At 36.2% G+C, this 22,389-nt stretch overlaps 1 non-coding gene across 1 annotated transcript; it reads left to right on the top strand.

Moving 5' to 3' along the window:
• The first annotated feature begins 336 nt into the window (after positions 1-336).
• LOC148574629 (small nucleolar RNA R71) lies at positions 337-444 on the top strand. Its single transcript, XR_015906702.1, has one exon. It is a non-coding gene; the product is annotated as a small nucleolar RNA R71 (small nucleolar RNA).
• The last annotated feature ends 21,945 nt before the right edge of the window (positions 445-22,389 follow it).

Below are 22,389 nucleotides of genomic sequence, written 5' to 3'. Positions count from 1 at the left end.
TTCAGAAGATGCCTCTTGAGTACTGTTGGATGCAGCTTGCATTCCATTCAGACTCTGAGAAATCATATTGACTTACTGAGTCAATATTTTATTCTGAGCGAGTATGGCATTCAGAGTATTAATTTCAAGAACTCCCTTCTTCATAGGCGTCCCATTACTCACAGGATTCCTCTCAGAAGTGTACATGAACTGGTTATTAGCAACCATGTCAATGAGTTCTTGAGCTTCTGCAGGCATTTTCTTTAGGTGAATGGATCCACCTGCAGAAGTATCCAATGACATTTTAGCCAATTCAGATAGACCATCATAGAATATATCCAGGATGGTCCATTTTGAAAGCATGTCAGAAGGACACTTTTTGGTCAGTTCTTTGTATCTCTCCCAAGCTTCATAGAGGGATTCACCTTCTTTCTGTCTGAAGGTTTGAACATCCACTCTAAGCTTACTCAGCTTTTGAGGAGGAAAGAACTTGGCAAAGAAAGCCTTGACCAGCTATTTCCAAGAGTTCATGCTATCTTTGGGTTGAGAGTCCAACCATATTCTAGCTCTGTCTCTCACAGCAAAAGGGAAAAGCATGAGCCGGTAGACTTCAGGATCTACTCCATTAGTCTTAACAGTATCACAGATCTGCAAGAATTCAGTTAAGAACTGAAAAGGATCTTCAGATGGAAGTCCATGAAACTTGCAGTTCTGCTGCATCAGAGAAACTAATTGAGGTTTAAGCTCAAAATTGTTTGCTCCAATGGCAGGAATGGAGATGCTTCTTCCATGTAAATTGGAATTAGGTGCAATAAAGTCACCAAGCATCCTCCTTGCATTATTATTATTTTTGGCTGCCATCTCCTCTTCCTGTTCGAAAATTTCTGAAAGGTGCTTGCTGGATTGTTGTAATTTAGCTTCTCTTAGTTTCCTCTTCAGAGTCCTTTCAGGTTCTGGATCTGCTTCAACAAGAATATTCTTGTCCTTGCTCCTGCTCATATGAAGGAGAAGGGAACAGAAAAATAATAATAATAGGGGTCCTTTTTAACACAGTATAGAGGTCCCTGGGTGAGTAGAAGAAAAGAAGAAGAAAAAATTCGAACACAGATGGAAGAGGGGGTTCGAATTTGGGTGAGATGAAGTGTTAGTAGATGAATAAATAAATAGAAGGAGATAAGAGAGAGAGAATTTTCGAAAATAATTTTTGAAAAAGAGTTAGTGATTTTCGAAAATAGTTTTTGAAAAAGGTTAGTAATTTTCGAGAATTAAAATAAAAAATTAAAATAATTAGTTAATTAAAAAGAAATTTTGCAAAAGAGGGAAGATATTTTCAAAAATTAGAGAGAGAGGGAGTTAGTTAGGTAGTTTTGAAAAAGATAAGAAACAAACAAAAAGTTAGTTAGTTAGTTGAAACAAATTTGAAAATCAATTTTGAAAAGATAAGAAGATAAGAAGTTAGAAAAGATATTTTAAAATCAAATTTTTGAAAAAGATATGATTTTGAAAAAGATAAGATAGAAAGATATTTTTGAAAAGATATGATTGAAATTAGTTTTGAAAAAGATTTGATTTTTAAAATCACAATTAATGACTTGATTCACAAGAAATCACAAAATATGATTCTAGAACTTAAAGTTTGAATCTTTCTTAACAAGCAAGTAACAAACTTGAAATTTTTGAATCAAAACATTAATTGATGATGTTATTTTCGAAAATTAGGAGATAAAGATAAGAAAAAGATTTTTGAAAAATATTTTTAAAATTTTCGAAAATAAATAAGATAAGATTTTTAAATTGAAAATTTGATTTGACTCATAAAAACAACTAGATTTTAAAAAGTTTTGAAAAAGTCAACTCAAATTTTCGAAATTTATGAGTGAAAAAGGGAAAAATATTTTTTTTTTATTTTTGAATTTTTAATGATGAGAGGGAAAAACATGAAAAAGACTCAATGCATGAAAATTTTGGATCAAAACAATGAATGCATGCAAGAATGCTATGAATGTCAAGATGAACACCAAGAATACTTTGAATGTCAAGATGAACATCAAGAACTTATTTTTGAAAAAGTTTTTAATGCAAAGAAAACATGCAAGACACCAAACTTAAAAATTTTTCATGTATAGACACTATAAATGCAAGAATGCATATGAAAAACAAGAAAAGACACAAAAGATGAAAACATCAAGATCAAACAAGAAGACTTACCAAGAACAACTTGAAGATCATGAAGAACACTATGAATGCATGAATTTTTCGAAAAATGCAAGATGAGTATGCAATTGACACCAAACTTTCAACTTGACTCAAGACTCAAACAAGAAACATGAAATATTTTTTATTTTTATGATTTTTTTATTTTTTTTGGATTTTTGTATATTTTTTTTTTCGAAAAAACATATAGAAAAAAAAAATAAGGATTTCAAAATTTTTTTAATATGAATTCCAGGAATCTTGTATTCTTAGTCTAAAGCTCCAATCCGAGGGTTAGGCATGGCTTAATAGCCAGCCAAGCTTTAGTATGTAACTCAGACATGCCACGGCTGACATTCCAATTAACTTGCCTCTATGCTGATGGTTGGAAGCCCCTATCCAAAAGAATTAGACATGGCTTTACAGCCACCCAGGCTTCAACATGCTTCATGAAACTCTAGAATTCATTCTTAAAAATTCTGAAGAAAAATATATTTTTGAAAAGATTTATTTTTTTTTCAAAAACAGATGAGAAATTTTTGAAAGGTTTTTGAAAAATTTTTGAAAATAAAACAAAAAGAAAATTACCTAATCTGAGCAACAAGATGAACCGTCAGTTGTTCAAACTCGAACAATCCCCGGCAACGGCGCCAAAAACTTGGTGCACGAAATTGTGATCTCAGGCAACGGCACCAGAAACTCTGTACGCACGTCTTAATAAATCATTTTTCATTCACAACTTCGATACAACTAACCAGCAAGTGCACTGGGTCGTCCAAGTAATAAACCTTACGTGAGTAAGGGTCGATCCCACGGAGATTGTTGGTATGAAGCAAGCTATGGTCACCTTGTAAATCTCAGTCAGGCGGATATAAAATAGTTATGGAATTTTCGAACATAAATAATAAATAGATAGAAAATAAGGATAGAAACACTTATGTAATTCATTGGTGAGAATTTCAGATAAGCGTATAGAGATGCTTTCGTTCCTCTGAATCTCTGCTTTCCTCCTGTCTTCATCCAATCAGTCTTACTCCTTTCTATGGCTGGCTTTTTGTAAGGACATCACCGTTGTCAATGGCTACTTTTAATCCTCTCTGGAAAATGGTCCGATGCGCTGTCACTGCATGGCTAATCGTCTGGAGGTATCACCCTTGTCAATGACTGCATCCCATCCTCTTGTGAAAATGGTCCAAATGCTCTGTCACAGCACGGCTAATCATCTGAGGTTCTCGATCATACTGGAATAGGATTCACCCTCCTTTTGCGTCTGTCACTACGCCCAGCACTCGCGAGTTTGAAGCTCGTCACAGTCATTCAATCCCAGAGTCCTACTCGGAATACCACAGACAAGGTTTAGACTTTCCGGACTCTCATGAATGCCGCCATCAATCTAGCTTATACCACGAAGATTCTGATTAAGAGATCCAAGAGATACTCATTCAATCTAAGGTGGAACGGAAGTGGTTGTCAGGCACGCGTTCGTGGGGGAATGATGATGATTGTCACGTTCATCACATTCAGGCTGAAGTGCGAATGAATATCTTAGAAGTGGAATAAGTTGAATTGAATAGAAAAACAGTAGTACTTTGCATTAATCTTTGAGGAACAGCAGAGCTCCACACCTTAATCTATGGAGTGCAGAAACTCTACCGTATAAAAATATATAAGTGATAATAGTTCAGGCATGGCCGAATGGCCAGCCCCCATGAAAGTCTAAGATAGCATAAAACTGATCAAAGATTGTCTAATACAATAGTAAAAAGTCCTATTTATACTAAACTAGTTACTAGGGTTTACAGAAGTAAGTAATTGATGCATAAATCCACTTCCGGGGCCCACTTGGTGTGTGCTTGGGCTGAGCTTGAATGTTACACGTGTAGAGGTCAATCTTGGAGTTGAACGCCAGTTTGTAACATATTTCTGGCGTTCAACTCTTGCTTGTGACGTGTTTCTGGCATTTAACTCCAGACAGCAGCGTAGAACTGGCGTTCAACGCCCTTTTATGTCATCTAAACGCGGCCAAAGTATGGACTATTATATATTGCTGGAAAGCCCTGGATGTCTACTTTCCAACGCAATTAGAAGCGCGCCATTTTGAGTTCTGTAGCTCCAGAAAATCCACTTCGAGTGCAGGGAGGTCAGAATCCAACAGCATCAGCAGTCCTTCTTCAACCTCTGAATCTGATTTTTGCTCAAGTCCCTCAATTTCAGCCAGAAAATACCTGAAATCACAGAAAAACACACAAACTCATAGTAAAGTCCAGAAATGTGAATTTAACATAAAAACTAATGAAAACATCCCTAAAAGTAACTAGATTCTACTAAAAACATACTAAAAATAATGCCAAAAAGCGTATAAATTATCTGCTCATCACTCAATAAGAACAGAAATATAAAATTGACAAAAAGGGAAGTTGCAGAAAAGAATTGCAGAAATTGAAATTGCATAAGCTAAATTGAATTTAATACTAAAATGTAAAAGTGCAGAAAGGTAAAAGTGTTTACAAGAGCCTTCTATTCTACTCCTACTCCTACTCCTACTTCTACTCCTACTACTACTACTACTCCTCCTAATGCAGCCTTCTGAAATCGAAACCCTCTCTTCAGAATATGAAACTAAAGCCTTTATTTAGGCATTCCTAAATTACAAATAAAAATGAAATCGAAAACAAATTACAATTAAATGAAATTCCTATTCTAGATGATCCTTGTGGTCTTCATTGAGTGACCAGAGTGGGCTTGCTTGCTTGTAGTTCAAATGGGCTCAGAGTGAAATCAATTTAGCAGAAATGAGGCTTCCAGGAGAGCATAGCGTTCATTTGGAGAACGGAGCGCTTTTACACCCACGCGTACGCATCCTCTACGCGTGCGCGCCATTTTGCATTTTGGCCCATCCACGCGTATGCGTCACCTACGCATACCCGTGACCTTCAGAATTTGAACTTGTGACGTGTATGCGTGCTATACGCGTGCGCATCCATAGCATTGCTCTCCAAAAGAGCGTAGTGCTTGCAATAAGAGCGCTCCCCACGCGTACGCGAGGCCCTTCGAAACTGCCACTTTCACGCGTAAGCGTCAGCCATGCGTACGCGTGGTCTACCAGAGTTGCGACTTCGACGCGTACGCGTCACCCACGCGTACGCGTCGCTGCCGAATTTTCCAGGGTCAAAATCGCTGGCGCTCTTTCAAAACGAACGTAGCGTTCTCGTGCCAAGAGCGCTCATTTTTTTTTTAAATCATGGGCCACGCTTTTAAAAGCTTGGCCTAAGGTTCCAAAGTGTGCTTAAACTTCAAACTGTGTCCAAAATTCTTCTTTTGATCTTATTTTGTGCTTTTTGCTACTTTTTCTTCACCTTTTCACCTTCCATCAACCAAACAGATACATCAAAGCCTTGGCATAATCATCAAATCTTGCATCATTCATATTATCAACTAAATCTTGCAAAAAATCTCATGAAAATGCATAAAATCAACAATGTTTAATTGAATTAGGACAAGCATGAATTTCTCATCCAAGGACTTACTTATTGCCTAAAAATGCATGAAAACTAAGTAAAAACAGATAAAAATTGCTAGTAAAACATGCACGAAATGACTTGTTATCACAACACCAAACTTAAACCTTGTTTGTCCCCAAGTAAGCAAAGAATCATGCAATAAATTTTGACAACCCAAGGTGAGAAGAATAGCAAGTTGATGTTCATGGTTAGCTAGTTTTGTATGCATGCAACAATCACAAAAGAAATTCAAATGATTGATGTTTCTTTCTAGCTCATTTTATGAAATTTTTTCTTTATATTTCTTCCATGAAGCAAGCTTTTCATTCTCTTCTTAGCTTCTCCTTTTCGGTGCTTTGCCCCATGAGTTGAAAACAAAGCTATGACTCTAAATGCTTTGTTTTCAAGTATTACCACTTGATACATAAGCACCATAAGTATTTAATTAGAGGACTTCTTTAAGCTCATTTGTTTCTTTTCTTTACTCTCTAATCATTGATGCTCAGAGCCTTGAGTTTTGAGGGAGTGCTTTTGCACTTGAGTCTAGCCTTGACTCTAAGTGTTTTATTTTCAAGCTTTTTGCCTGATACATAAATACCACAAGTACTTAACAATTGAATTGTCATTGGTACTCAGAGCCTTCAGCTTTCTCATTCTTTCCCTTTTCTTTTTCTTGCCTTATTTGCAATTGCTTCTTCAAGGTTTTCATGATTTAAAAAATTTCATAAAATGTCCTAGATGAAAACTTCAATTAATTAAATTTCAATGCAATTGAACAACAATTAATCATACTAGCCTTCCAATACTTGTATGCCCATGCTATGTTCTTCTTTAATTCCTTGTTTGTTTATGATCATGATGCTTACTTGCTTTGAACTCACAAAACTCAAGATGATAATTATGATGTCACAACAAGATGTTACAATTCAGCAATCAAGCTATGCTTATTCACAACACACATGCATACATAGAAGATAAAAGACAATCATGCACTTTAAAGTACTAGAAACAAATAAGAGGAAAAAGAACGTTACCACCTTATAGTTAATCTTCACTGTTGTTGTTATTTTCCACTTATTCTTCCCCTTCCCACACCAACTTAGAATGCTCACTTATCTTCAAGAAACAGTTAAAACAGCGGTGATGGGGTCTATGATGGGTCATGAGTGTCTTAAACAATGGAGTATCAGTAGTACATGTGTTTAAGCAAGCAAAATTAAAAGTAATAATGAAGGCACAGGAGACAGAGACATTGTGATTGCAAAAACAAGTGGGGTGTGCATGATACATTGCATGAAGGATAAGTGGCACACCAAATTTAATGTGAAACTTTCACTTGGAATTGATACAATATCCAGTATAGATTGGAAATAAATTTTGTTGCATAGCAACACCAAACTTAGAATGTAATCACATGTCAATTTATTTGAACTAAAACTAAACAAAGAAAACTGTTCTATGCTAATAACACAATCACCAAGAGAAAAAATTTTTCACGAGTAAGGATTTCTTGTTGAGGTATTAGCCAAAATCAGTTAAGGAGCAAAATAAACAAAAGTATTAAAAATAAAGGAATGACTAGAACAAAGAGAAAGAAAAAGTGTCAAACCAAAAGAAAGATAACACTACAAAGGCATTATAATTATACAAACAAGTGGTGTTGCTGGATTCATTGCATAGAAAATTAAGTGACACACCAAACTTAGAAACTTAGTGTGACACTTTCATTTTAGAATGGTGCAAGTGTCCAAAAAAATTTAAAACTAAATGGTTGCATGGAAACACCAAACTTAGAATACAATCATGTGCCAAATTATTGAAAATAAACAAAGAAAAAAGATAAAATAAACAAAGCAGAGAAATGAAATGTTACCTGAGGTTGGGTTGCCTCCCGACAAGCGCTCTTTTAGTGTCATTAGCTTGACATGTTGTTCTTCACTTTCTTCCTCTTCTTCCAGTTTGTTAAGAGAAATGACCTCAAGGGGAGAGAAGAGTCAGTCAGTGTCCCCTGTCTTGGCCTCTTCCCAGCAAGCTTCCTTTTGTTATTTGCTTGATTGAACTTGCTTGCTGGATTAGGGGTTGGATTGCTTGTAGTTGACCTCTTCTTCTTCCTTGATATGTTCAATTGTAGCTTGGTCACAATCCTCTCTTTGGTGCTCTTGTTGGTTTCCTTCACTTCTTTGATTTCAAGACTTGGTAGTTGTGTGTTGGTTGGAGTGTTCTCTTCATCAAAAGCCTCTTGAATTGGTGGTTCAATGAACCCATCCTTTATGTAATTCTCTGCCTCACTTGAGTATGGACTTCCTTGATTGTCTTCCTCACTTTCTTATGTATATTCTTCCATTAAGTCCTTTAGGAGAGAATTTTCATGTTCCATTGTCACTTCAATTAGCCTCTGTGGATATGGAATCCTAGGCTCATATATCTCCACTACCTCCTTCTTCATTGAAATTTCACTTGATACATGGGCCTCTTCTTCCACTTCCTCACTCACAAATTGGTCTTCATCCTCAATGCTTGGCAATCCTAAGTTTTTCCTTATTTTCTCTAAGTGCCCATCCATCTTCTTGAAGAGAATTTCTTGTTCTTTCCAAGATTGCTCTTGTCTTTCCAATAATTCTCTGGACTTTTAAAGGAGATCCTCTGCTAGCTCAAGAGATGAAGGTTGAGAGAAATTTTGTGGACATGGATGTGTTGTGATGAAGTTATTTTGAGATGTATGGAATGAGTTTTGTGAGTTGTGAAATGAATGTTATGGATGTTGAAATGAATCTTCTGTGTAGTGAAATGAATTTTGTGGTTGGTGAGATGAGTTGTATGGATCCTGGAGGAAACTTTATGTTGGGGCACAGTCAAGTGATGAAGGATTTTCAAATGAAAAACTAGGAGGTGAGGTTGGACAATTTTGCATGAATGCATTGAAGGTATGCTCAAGTGATGATGGCTCTTGATAAGTGGAGTATGAACTATTGAATTCTCTTTGATTTTGATCCTCCCACCCACAACTTGAGTAATTGTTGAATTTATCACAGTGTGGATCATTTTGTGGCATTGGAGAGAAATCTTGCATGAATGTATTGACAGCACAATCAAATGATGATGTCTCATGATGAGCAAAATATGGATCATTAAGATCTCTTTGGTTTTGACCCTTCCAGTCACAGCATGAATAGTTGTCATAGCAATATGAGTCATTTTGTGTTTCTGGGAGGTGTTCATACTCTATCATTCCTTGTTGATACTCCCATCCACTATTAGCATAATGACATGAATCATTTTGTGGTGTTGGGCAATATCTCATGGAATTGTCTTGATTATTTTGTGGCCCTGGAGCATATCCCCACTGGTTGGATTGCTCATAATTTGTCATTTCTTGGTGATATTCCCAGCCACCATTAGGATAATGACTTGAATCATTTTGTGGTGTTGGGTAATATCCCATGAAATTTGTTTGATCAAAAGATGAGATAAGCTCCATTTGAATTTTGTAAAACACAATCACAAATGAAAATTGAAACTCCCCATGTCACAGATTAGAATTTCTTTGTGAGGCAATAACACAAACACCTTAGTATCAACAGAAAACAAAAATAAAAAGAACTTAAATAATAAAAACAAAGAAAATGCGTAATCTAGACTTATCACCTACTTAATCATTGTTGATCTAAATCAATCCCCGGCAACGGCGCCAAAAACTTGATGACGAAAAATTGATTTCTGCACAAACTAACCGGCAAGTATACCGGGTCGCATCAAGTAGTAAAACTCACGTGAGTGAGGTCGATCCCACGAGGATTGATGGATCAAACAACTTTAGTGTGGTGATTAGTCTAGTCAAGCTAACAGTTGTGAATTGAGTGAAATTGAATCATTAGAATATGAATTGCAAGAAATTTAAAGTGCTGAAAGTAAATGGCAGAAACTTAAATGGCAAGAAACTTAAATTGCATGAAAAATAAATTACTGGAAATGTAAATGTGGCTTTGGGTGCAGGGAAATTAAAGAAGCAGTAAATCAAAGTACTCAAAAACAAGTAACAGAAAGGAAAATTCACTAGGGATTGGAGATATCATAATCCACAATGAATCAAATGGGTCTCAACTCCTTTCTCAATTATATGAGTAGATCTATGGCGGATTGAAATTGATTAAAACCCAATTCCTTGGCAATCCAATCTCTTTAATCATAATCAATCTTGCCAATTCCTTGATCTAATTATCATGAGATGAGGTTAAGTGCATGTCTCTCATCCATAAGCCACACAATCTCTCAAGATCTCAATTCCTCTCAAATGGTGTTGATCAAGAGAGTTGTGAAGGATAGAGCCTCAGTTCTAATGCTCATGATTCCCCTTCCGAGGCTCACACAAACATTCAACAGATTCAAACCCCCTTCCGGAGTGGATGAATCTCAATCAAAACAGAGGATATCCTATAGCTACTCAATTGAATTGAGAAGAAGAAAGAAAATTCACTAAATCATGTGAATCATAACAGAGCTCCTCCCCCTAATGATTGGGGTTCAATGGATCATAGCTCTAAAAACACTTTCAGGAAATGTAAATTTGTAAGAAAGTAAATCAAGCTCAATAAGAACAGAAATATAAAATTGACAAAAAGGGAAGTTGCAAAAAAGAATTGCAGAAATTGAAATTGCATAAGCTAAATTGAATTCAATACTGAAATGTAAAAGTGCAGAAAGGTAAAAGTGTTTACAAGAGCCTTTTATTCTACTCCTACTCTTACTCCTCCTACTACTACTACTACTACTTCTAATGCAGCCTTCTGAAATCGAACCCCTCTCTTCAGAATATGAAACTAAAGCCTTTATATAGGCATTCCTAAATTACAAATTAAAATGAAATTGAAAACAAATTACAATTAAATGAAATTCCTATTCTAGATGATCCTTGTGGTCTTCATTGAGTGACCAGAGTAGGCTTGCTTGCTTGTAGTTCAAATGGGCTCAGAGTGAAATTAATTGAGCAGAAATGAGGCTTCCAGGAGAGCATAGCGTTCATTTGGAGAACGGAGCGCTTTTACACCCACGCGTACGCGTCCTCAACCCGTGTACGCCATTTTGCATTTTGGCCCATCCACGCGTACGCGTCACCTACGCATACGCGTGACCTTCAGAATTTGAACTTGTGATGCGTACGCGTGCTATACGTGTGCGCGTCCATAGCAGTGCTCTCCAAAAGAGCGTAGTACTTGCAATAAGAGTGCTCCCCACGCGTACGCGTCACCCACGCGTACGCGAGGCCCTTCGAAACTGCCACTTCCACGCATACGCGTCAGCCATGTGTACGCGTAGTCTTCCTGAGTTGCAACTTTGACGCGTATGCGTCATCCACGTATACGCGTCGCTGCCGAATTTTCCAGGCTCAAAATCGCAGGCGCTCTTTCAAAACGAACGTAGCGTTCTCGCGCCAAGAGCGCTCATTGTTTTTTTTAATCATGGGCCACGCTTTTAAAAGCATGGCCTAAGGTTCCAAAGCGTGCTCATACTTCAAAGTGTGTCCAAAATTCTTCTTTTGAGCTTATTTTGTGCTTTCTGCTTCTTTTTCTTCACCTTTTCACCTGTCATCAACCAAACAGATACATCAAAGCCTTGGCATAATCATCAAATCTTGCATCATTCATATTATCAACTAAATCTTGCAAAAAATCTCATGAAAATGCATAAAATCAACAATGTTTGATTGAATCAGGACAAGCATGAATTTCTCATCCAAGCACTTACTTATTGCCCAAAAATACGTGAAAACCAAGTAAAAATAGATAAAAATTGTTCATAAAACATGCACAAAATGACTTGTCATCATCGCCATAATAGTCTTACCCTAAGAAAAAAAATAGGTCAGTAAACACTTAATATCATGTTAGGAATATGCTAATAAATATGATGTATGAATTTTACTACACATGCATATACCTTTGATAAATTTTTCTTTTTCGCTGCAGCTCTTACAGTTGGAGATACTAGTTTGTCCATATTGATTTTGATGATGAACGCATCGTCGTGAGTGAAAGACCTCTTATCCAGCTCAATAAGATCATCTTCATCATCCAATATAGCAGTATGATTATTAATATCTGAACTCTTAGCCTTCAATCTATTTGGGAATTGACGTGTCTGTTGTGAAGAAAGTTTCATTGGAGTTTCGAAATCATTGTTCAGATTCAGTTGTGTTATCATTGTCTCAATGCGGCTTACAGATCCAAGTATTTTATAAATTTTTTCGTCCCGAGCCATGTTTGCAACTTTCATTGACTGCAAAAATTTTAGGTAAAATAACTCTATATAATTGTAAAAATACAAAAAGAGTGATGGTTGTTCTGATGAGATTGTCAATGGAAAAAGACAAAGATTTCTCTAATCACAACTATTTGCCAACTTAAATTACATGCATGCTAAAGAGGACATTTTCCACTTTAATAGACAATTCTTCACTTTTATTTAGATCCTTGTTTTGAATAACATCGTCATTGATAACTAGGTCATCTTGTAGAAAGAAAACATAAAAGATTAAATTACACATAATAAATTCTACTAAAAAATTAAAACCCATTACGTCTTACCTTAGCATTGGGAACTATAGTTCCAATTTGATCACCTAGATCAATTGTGATAAGATCACAGTCTGTAGCCAGTGACATATTCTATGTATTACATGGGCACTAAATTTTCGTTAGGAGGAATATCCATGATTGTTATCAATCAAGGAATATTGTATGAGTAATTGTGGTTGAATGGCAAATATTTAAAATAAATTGTCAAAGTATAAAAAATTAGTCAGAGTGAGCACATATATATACACCTAATAAAGATAGTTAAATTTCAATTCTATCTTTTTTTTATTTTTAAACTAAGTGAATAATTCTAACAGTTTTCGTGTTATCTTATCTTTTGGTGAATAATTCTAACAGTTTTCGTGTTATCTTATCTTTTGGTTAAAATCAAATACAAATTGAATTTTATCTTGATTTTTATTTTAAAATTTAACAAAGTGAGTTTGATTACTTCATATGATTATATCTTATCTATATAATAATAATAATAATAATAATAATAATAATAATAATAATAATAATAATAATAATAATAATGGACGGATGACTAATAGTTAAATAAAAACAAGAACAAATCATTCTATTAATATTATCATGGAAAAAATGAGGACTCTAGTTGAATAGCACTACACGTGTTCAAGCACTTACCAATCGATTGAAATAATACAATGAGGATACTTCAATCGATTTCATTAACAAAACAATCGATTGAATCAGTAATTGAGGATACTTCAATCGATTTCACTAAAAAACAATCGATTGAATGAGTAATTGAGGATACTTCAATCGATTTCACTAACAAACCAATAGATTGAGTGCATACACAAGATGATTGCAAGCATTCTTCAATCGAATGGTTTTCTATTTCAATCGATTGAATGCATATCCATTGATTTTAAGAACAACTGAAACAATTTCCAGTCCCTGAAACAGATTTAACAACATTCTTCGACACATTTTCTTCATGGTTCAGGCCTTGGGATGATGCCCCTTAGGTTTGTGATGCCTAGATTAGTGTATAGAAGATCAATTGCTTCTCCTTGACGATTGATAGCTTCAGTTTACCTGTCTTGACGCTGCCTCATCTCAGCAAATTATCCCTCAATGTATAATCTTATGCTTCGCAATTCATCCATCAAATCTCGCATTGTTGGCGAAGGAGGCAGTGGTGGTGGGGATTCCTGGGGTTGTGCTTGCACCTTAGGGTCTTGTGGTTCTCCTTGGATCTGAGGTTCTTGGGCATCCGAATCTCTTTCCATCTGTCTTAGAGTGCTGTCATCAATCTTGGCTACATTAGTCAAGACGATACTTTTCTCTTCACTCAAGTCAATTCCAAGCCATTTGAAAATTTTGGTCCATTGGCAAGCATATCCTAAAACCAACACTTGATTTTCCTCTCTTCATTTCAAGCATATGATGAACCATAAAATAAGGCCAGTTTATCTCCTTTCTAGTCACCATAGCCCAAAGCACTAGAATATCTTCGTTAAACAATATTCCATGATTATGTTTTCTTGGAATCAACATGTATGAAAACAAATACATCAATATACGCTGCTCATTACCCAAACCACTGCAACTTATATTACCTCTAGCATCCATATGTGGATTCTCATACTACAAACTCTGAAAACCAACTAATCTATTATATTTGCCCCATTCCTCATCTGTCGCAATACCTCTAGTAAATTTTGCCCCGTGATAAACTAAATTCCATTATTCAGCTAATTGTTCCAAAGTAACTCTATAATGCCGTGACCCTAAATCAAACTGAATCAGTGGCATTACTTCCTCACCCTCTTCAATAGTTTCTGGAACAACATAATTTAAAGTATTATAAATAGCCCTAACCAAGTGGGGATAATAATCATCCTTAGTTTGTACAAAATCAGTCAAGTGCTGTGTTTGCAAAGCATTCCAGACCAAATTATAGTGTCTATCATGAATGAACTCAGCTGTTATGTACCTAGGAGGAACAATTGCCCTTGACTCGAACTTTTCCACATAGTTATTCAATGCCCTCGAAGATGCAGCCACCTTGCCATGTAATCTGATGCAGCAATTAGTCTGGCGGATGCAAAACTTTCACCCTCAACCCTAGCTTTTTTGGCGTTTTTAGTTCTGGCCATTTTGGGGATATTGGTTCGGTGGGTTTTGTAGGGATTTGAATGAGGATTAATAATATGTATGTATTTTTGAGTGGATATTGGTGAGATTGGAGAAGAAGAATAAGAAGAGAGAAGTTTTTTGGATTTAGAGAGAGAAGAGAGGTTAGCAGAAATGGTGTTGTTATGTTTAAAAAGGGGAGGGAGGCTGAATACACATGGTGACCAGGCTTAATATATAGCGCATTTCAAATTTCAATCGATTGGATTATCATATCAATCGATTGGATGCAAATAAAAACTTATTTACGTCACATTTTAATTGATTGAATTCTCATACCAATCGATTGAATTAGAATATGCCATTAGTCACGTACAAACTTCAATCGATTGTATTATCATACCAATCGATTAAACTTTCATATATCATTCTAATAGCGTAAGTCAATCGGTTGGGTAACATAACCAATCGATTGAATTAATTAAACCCATATTGCTTTGATGAGTTCAATTGATTGAGTTATGGGAAACCTGAAATCCAATCGATTGTTTTGTTAATCCAATCGATTGATTTTCTAAGAAATATGATTTCACAACCCTCTACGGATGTAACGGATCAAAGATAAAATTTTAATCAATTGGAATTGCCAAAAAAGTTATTACGATCAATGGAAGATCTAATTCGTTATTGTTTTTGTTTTTGATTATTAATAAACATAATAAATGAATAATAAAATAATAATTTATAAAATAAAAAATAGATTTTATAATTAAATAATACATAAGGGATGAATTTGTAATTAGAATTAGATAAGGACTATTTAGCCGTTTTTAAAAAAACTTAAAAAATATATTTTATTATAGGACCATTTAATGGTCCAAACGTTCTGGGACCATCGAATCCTTGGCCGACACATGTCACATTTATTGATGCATATTTAAGATATACATGTATTTTTCTTCTTGTGAATTAGTCCCAGGTTCTTACAACTTTCAAACAATATAAATCAATATTCTAAAAACTAAATAGATGAATTGATTTAACCGAATTAACCAAAAATAGGCCTTCTTTTGTTCGGTACAAATATAAAATCAATCTCCAAAAAAGAGTTTAAAAAAAGGCCAAACCAACAGTAAACTAGCGAAATAACTTTTATAGAAAAAATCCCAATTTCAAAGCACCTAAACACTAATGTAATAGATCTAATATTGTATTTTCATAAAAAAAGAAAGATTTGAAATCTTCAAAAACCTAATCTAACAGATTTAATATAGTAATTTTATACCAAATAAATTCCGATTTCAAAGAATCCAAATCCTAATTTTATAGATCTAATACAATAATATTATAATGAAAAACTTTAATTTCAAATCACCCAAACCCTGATTTAACAGATCTAATATAATAATTTTATATAAAAAAATTCCAATTTCATAGTTAGCTTTTCGTCCAATGCGTTCTTGCTCATGTCTCATCCCATTGGTGATTTGCCTATACCTTTGCTCGAATCTAGTTCATCGTTCTCACCTACCTCTAGTTCGTTGCTTGAAAGGTGTTAGAGCAGTGCACAAAAATGGACACAGCAAGCCCACACAATGTTACCAGTCTTATAGAGATTGGCAATAGAGGAGATGAAAGCCTAGAGGCAAATCCCGACAAAATATGGCTTTACCGGTTGATTTAGCGGAAGATTTGCCAATGAATTTGTCAGGTCAAAACGTTACTGGCGAATTAGATTTTTTGACAGTAAATTTGCTAGTACAAGTTGGAGGGAAACAAAAAAAATTGGCACGAGTGTTAACGTTGGATTTACTGTCGACCTAATCTGGTAGTAAAGCTCAATTAATAGAACGTTACATTTTGGTCACGCGCAATGCGTTATCCTTAGATTCATCTGACGATAAACTTGCCCTCAATTCGAATCGCGTGCCCTCCCCCTTATTTTGAAAGAGCCTCTCTTTCTTTCTCTCCCCACCTCCGGTAGTAGTCACCTCCGCTGGTGCTGGCTATGACCAATATTCTCCAAGGACTATGTGGACTCAACTGGAACTCGTTGCATCGCATGAGAAACTACTACCGTTTGCACTGTGGCCACCGCTGGTCCCTTCTGCATGTAGGTTGTCCTTCTTTCTCTCCCTCTCCCTACTATTTTTTGGTAATTTGAACAAACAAAAACCCTAAAGGCAGCTGACGTGACGGAAATTGGTGAGTTAAGAAATTATTATAAGAGATACGTTGCAAGTACAGTTCTAAACCAGCCGAAAATCCACTTATCAATTTAAAAGGGGTTGTCACAAAATTAAAATTAAAATCAAAATACTGGGAGTATGAATCCCAGGTCGTCTCCTAATGAGTTGCAGAAAGAGGTGCTATTTTATTAATCAGATGTTTTCAAAAATGGTTTGAGTTGGTAACAGGAAATTAAATCAGAAAAATTATGTAATTTAAATAAAAGCCTTGACTGGGAGTAGATTAGTTGGAAGCCCTATCCTTGATGGAGTACTGTCAAGATTAATTGATAATTGAAGGTTGTTCTGCTTAGTTACCCTTTACTAGGTAGAGGAAAGTCAAGCAAGTTGGAAAGCTATTTCTAGTCATAAGTCCTAATCCTCTCCCTTGGGAAAGACTAGTGTCAATGACTAAAGGGCGATCCAACAATAAACCCAATTACAATTTTTCTCTTGAGTAATCCAACTCAATGTTTCCTTTCAATCATCTCCCGATCAAGTTATGGAACTACTCGCTCATTATGAATGTAAATTTCACAAAATAAAGAAGAGAAATACTAAAATACATGATAAATAATAATCAAAAAGATCAATAAAAAATAAAAGTGGTTCTTGTATTAATAAATTCTAAAATTAATCCAATAGTAATTCTGAATAAGTTGAAGACATGGAAGAATAAGTGACAAGTAAAGAAAACAAACTAGAATAATGAAGTCTTGGCGGAGGTAATAAATCTTCTCAATGTCCCAATCCAAAAAGCGATAAAAGCAAAATCCTAAGAACTATGAATGTGTGGAGAGAAAACCTAGAGTAGAGGAAAAATCATATCTAAAACTGAAATTATGCCAAATGAATGTTGTATCCTGTCTCTGCATGTTCCCTGGCTCTAATATGCTTTTCTGGGCCGAAAACTGGGTCAAAACAGGGCCCGAAATCGCCCCCAGCGAATTCTGCAAATTTTGCAGATCGCGCACGTCACGCGATCGCGTCATCCAGCGTTTTGCCGCAAAATAAATCGTTAGTTGTCCAAACACGAACAATCCCCGGGAACGGCGCCAAAAACTTGGTGCACAAATTGTGAATCACACTTTTCACAACTCGTACCACTGACCAGCAAGTGCACTGGGTCGTCCAAGTAATACCTCACGTGAGTAAGGGTCGAATCCCACGGAGATTGTTGGTTTGAAGCAATCTATGGTTATCTTGTAAATCTTAGTCAGGAAGTCAATTATGTTTATCAGTTGAATTGCAAATAAACAAGAGAGCATGGATTAAAGGTTACTTGTTATGCAGTAATGGAGAATATGTTGGAGTTTTGGAGATGCTTTGTCTTCTGAATCTCTGCTTTCCTCTGTCTTCTTGTTCATGCACGCACGTCCTCCTATGGCAAGCTGTGTTTTGGTGGATCACCGTTGTCAATGGCTACCTTCCATCCTTCCAGTGAAAACTACGCTCACGCGCTCTGTCACAGCACGGCTAATCACCGGTTGGTTCTCGATCCGGTTGGAATAGAATCCCTTGATTCCTTTGCGTTTGTCACTAACGCCCAGCCTTCAGGAGTTTGAAGCTCGTCACAGTCATTCAATCCTCGAATCCTACTCGGAATACCACAGACAAGGTTTAGACTTTCCGGATTCTCATGAATGCCGCCATCAATTCTAGCTTATACCACGAAGATTCTGATGAAGATATCTAAGAGATACTCATTCAATCTGATATAGAATGGAGGTGGTTGTCAGGCACATGTTCATGGGTTGAGAATGGTGATGAGTGTCATGGATCATCACCTTCATCACAGTTAAGCGCGAATGAACATCTTAGATAGGAACAAGCGTGTTTGAATAGAAAACAGAAATACTTGTATTAATTCATCGAGACACAGCAGAGCTCCTCACCCCCAACAATGGAGTTTAAAGACTCATGCCATCAAAGAGTACAAAGTTTAGATCTAAAATGTCATGAGATACAAAATAAGTCTCTAAAAGTTGTTTAAATACTAAACTAGTAGCCTAGGTTTACAAAAAATGAGTAAACTATGATGGATGATGCAGAGATCCACTTCTGGGGCCCACTTGGTGTGTGCTGGGGCTGAGATTTAAGCAATTCACGTGCAGAAGCCATTTGTGGAGTTGAACACCAGTTTTTGTGCCAGTTTGGACGTTCAACTCCAGCTTTTGATCCTTTTCTGGCGCTGGACGCCAGAATTGGGCAGAGAACTGGCGTTGAACGCCAGTTTACATCGTCTATCCTTGTGCAAAGTATGGACTATTATATATTTCTGGAAAGCCCTGGATGTCTACTTTCCAATGCAATTGGAAGCATGCCATTTCGAGTTTGGTAGCTCCAGAAAATCCACTTTGAGTGCAGGGAGGTCAGAATCCAACAGCATCAGCAGTCCTTTTTCAGCCTGAATCAGATTTTTGCTCAGCTCCTTCAATTTCAGCCAGAAAAATACCTGAAATTACAGAAAAATACACAACTCATAGTAAAGTCCAGAAATATGAATTTTTCCTAAAAACTAATGAAAATAGACTAAAAACTAACTAGAACATACTCAAAACTATATGAAATTAACCCCAAAAAGCGTATAAAATATCCGCTCATCATCATTCATGCCCTATAAAGCCTGAAACACTCCACATACAGATCACGGCATCGAATGAAATAAAGAAGAATTAAAATACAAAATTAAAAGTCTTTAGGAAGCAAGTTTTCAACCATAAAGCATTTTTATGAAGGAATTATAAATGCATGCTTATTCAATGAATAAGTGTGTAAAGATTTGATAAAACCACATGTTATACACAATATAAACCATAAAATAATGGTTTATCAACCTCCCCACACTTAGATATTAGCATGTCCTCATGCTTAGTTGAAGAAGATAAAATAAATGAGTAGGAACATGTAAAGCTCATGCAATGCAATGCAACCTATATATGTGAATGCAACTATATGATTTTTGTCCACTTGGTCAAAAGTAAATAAGCTCTTCAAGACAATCAAAAATCAAATTTCACTAATTCAATTCTTATATAGTAAGAACAGATAAAAATGCAAGAAGGTAGCTCATGAAAGTAGGGAGCATAGAATTTAAGCATTGAACCCTCACTGATGATGTATGTATGCTCTAATCTCTCTAGTGTTTAGGGTAATCGCTCTATCCTTCTCTAATCATGCTTTCTAATTTTTGTTCTTCTCCTAACCAATCAACAACAATTAATATACCAATGCAAACATCATGAGGTCTTTTCAAGGTTGTAATGGGGCCAGCGTAAGGGTACGGGTATATATATATGGCTAAGTAAGCTTATAAATTGAATCTTTAATTAACCCAAGCTTTCGCCTAACACACATATATAAATTCTATATAACTTAAATTTCATACCTAGCTACCCAAAATTCCTCTTTCACATTCCATACTCATGTATCAACTTTCATTTTAATTTTATCATACATGCATTGATCTTTGAATTCTTAACTTGACATTGGGGTAATTTTGTCTCCTTATTTAATTATTGAATATTTTTGGATTTTTGGATTTTTTTTTTTAACATAACATAAAAATAAACATAGCTTTTCAATGCACATAGATTTTTAATTCTTATAGCTTCACATGAGTAGGTACCCAAATTCCCATTATAACATCGTGACACATTCCCTTATTATCTTTTGTTCCCACAATTTTCCCACACTTAATTAACACACAATTCTATCTTAAGCTAACCAAAGATTCAATTGGGATATAAAATTATTTTTTTGCTTAAGGCTAGTAATGTGGTACAATAAAGAACAAATGGGATTTAAAGGCTCAAAGTGGTTAACAAAGGTAATTGCAAGGGTAGGCCTATTTGGGATAAGTGAGCTAAAAAAATAATGGCCTCAATCATATGCAGGCATATAAATATATTAACATTGGACATATAGGATGAAACAAAATATAAATTATAATCATAGAGAAGTAAACACACAAGAATAAAATAATTATGGTTAAATAATGTAACCATGTATAAAGGCTCAAATCTCACAGGTTGTGTGTTCTTTAGCTTAAAAACCATGTTCCAAATATAACTTCAAGCAAATTTAACACAAAAGTTTAAATTAAAATCAGTGAAATTTTGTTCTAAAAATAGGGTCTTAGAAGAAACTTATTGTCTTTTCAATCAAGTGGCACATGCATGGAACTAATCTATTCTACAAAAGAAAAACTAACTAAATATCCTAATTTATTGGTGTTAGGGAAGAAAAATTACCTCCGAAAGTCAGGTACTGACCGACCTCCCCACACTTAAGGTTTTGCACCATCCTCGGTGCCATCTGTCAGGAACAAAGGTGGGCTAGTAGCAGTATCTCCACAGTCGGGACCGTCATGGCTCCCTGTGCTGGTAAAGAAAGTGGAGTCCGGGGTGTCTGAGTCCTTGAATTTTCCCATAATTAGCTCCTTGAGGTATGTGAATCGGCGCTTGTTACGGCACTTTCTTAGCTTTGCTTTGTGTTCCTGCCGATCCAACCTTTCAAGTATCTGATGGAGCAGTTGAGTTGTTGTAGGTGCTTGTGGTGTTGAAGGAGGAATGTCTTTAGCCAGTTCAGTAGGCTGGCTTGTAGTGGCTACTGGAGGTCTGAGATATTTCCCGTTAGGGTCATACTGATCATCCCGTGGAAGCATGACTTTGGTGTCCCCAGCTCTGTAGGAGACTCCGGCTGCTGAGACAAGATCTGAGACCAAGGCGGGAAAAGGTAAGTTGCCCGCAATTTGTACGTGTCCCATGGCATTCTGGATGTGTCTTGGTAGGTTCAGAGGCAGGTCTGTAAGGATGCACCATAGTAGAACGGCCATGTCTACAGTGAAGGAGGACTCGTGAGTGCTCGGAAAGATGTAATGTGACATAATCTGTGCCCATACTCGAGCCTCTAAGGTGAGTACGGAAGCCGATATTCCCTTAGGACAGGAACGATGGTATCCGTAGATCCATCTGCTGCCAGGTAGGGCGATAACTCTAAAAACAGCGTCCCAGTCAAATTGGTACATCTAGCGCTTGAGTGCGGCTTCTTGAAATGCGTTCAGTCCTTCTGGAGTAGGGGAAAGATCTAAAGCTCGTTGAATGGCCTCTTCTGTGATGGGGATTTGCTTCTGACGGACATAGACAGACTGCAGGGTTGGCAGGTGGAAGTTGGAATAGAACTCGACTACCCAGGAAAGATTAACCTGTCGTGGCTGTCTCTGTAGGAAACTCCATTGTCTTCGTGCAATTTGTGGCTCAACAAATTCAGCAATATGGTTTGGGAGGATAAGAAGGTATTCGTTGTTGTAACTCCGTTCTGCCAGGACCTGCTCACAGTAGCGATTGGTAAATCGCGCAGTGTCCTTTGCTGGGAAGGCTTTCTCTTTATCATCAACCTTTATAATCCTCTTAATTCTTTTTGTTGAGGGTTTAATTGCAGTTGAAGATGGCTCTGCCACTAATGCTCGTTTTGTTCTTCTCCTTGCTGGTGGTTTGGAAGTAGCTTTCTCCTTGCCTTTCTTGGTGGCCATCCTGAAAGGGAGAAAAGAGAAAGTAATATGAATTCAAAGGGATAGAGCAAGGAAGAGGGTGGGTAAGGTGGTAATCAATGCACATTAAGGGATGAATGATGTTAACACATGGTCATGACTACATGTGAAAAATCATAAATGGAAATATAGAAGGTGCATATGATGACAATTAAATGCAAGGTGTTTATTGGCATGCAGGCAAAGGCATGAGAAGCATAGATCGAGCATTTAATGTCCAAGTTAAATTACCACAGAATTCAAACTAACAACATGTTTGT

This window comes from Arachis ipaensis, chromosome B2 (genome assembly GCF_059453495.1).
Source record: "Arachis ipaensis isolate K30076 ecotype BB chromosome B2, ASM5945349v1, whole genome shotgun sequence".
In the NCBI taxonomy this organism is placed as follows: Eukaryota; Viridiplantae; Streptophyta; class Magnoliopsida; order Fabales; family Fabaceae; genus Arachis; species Arachis ipaensis.
This window is presented reverse-complemented; position numbering and strand designations above follow the sequence as displayed.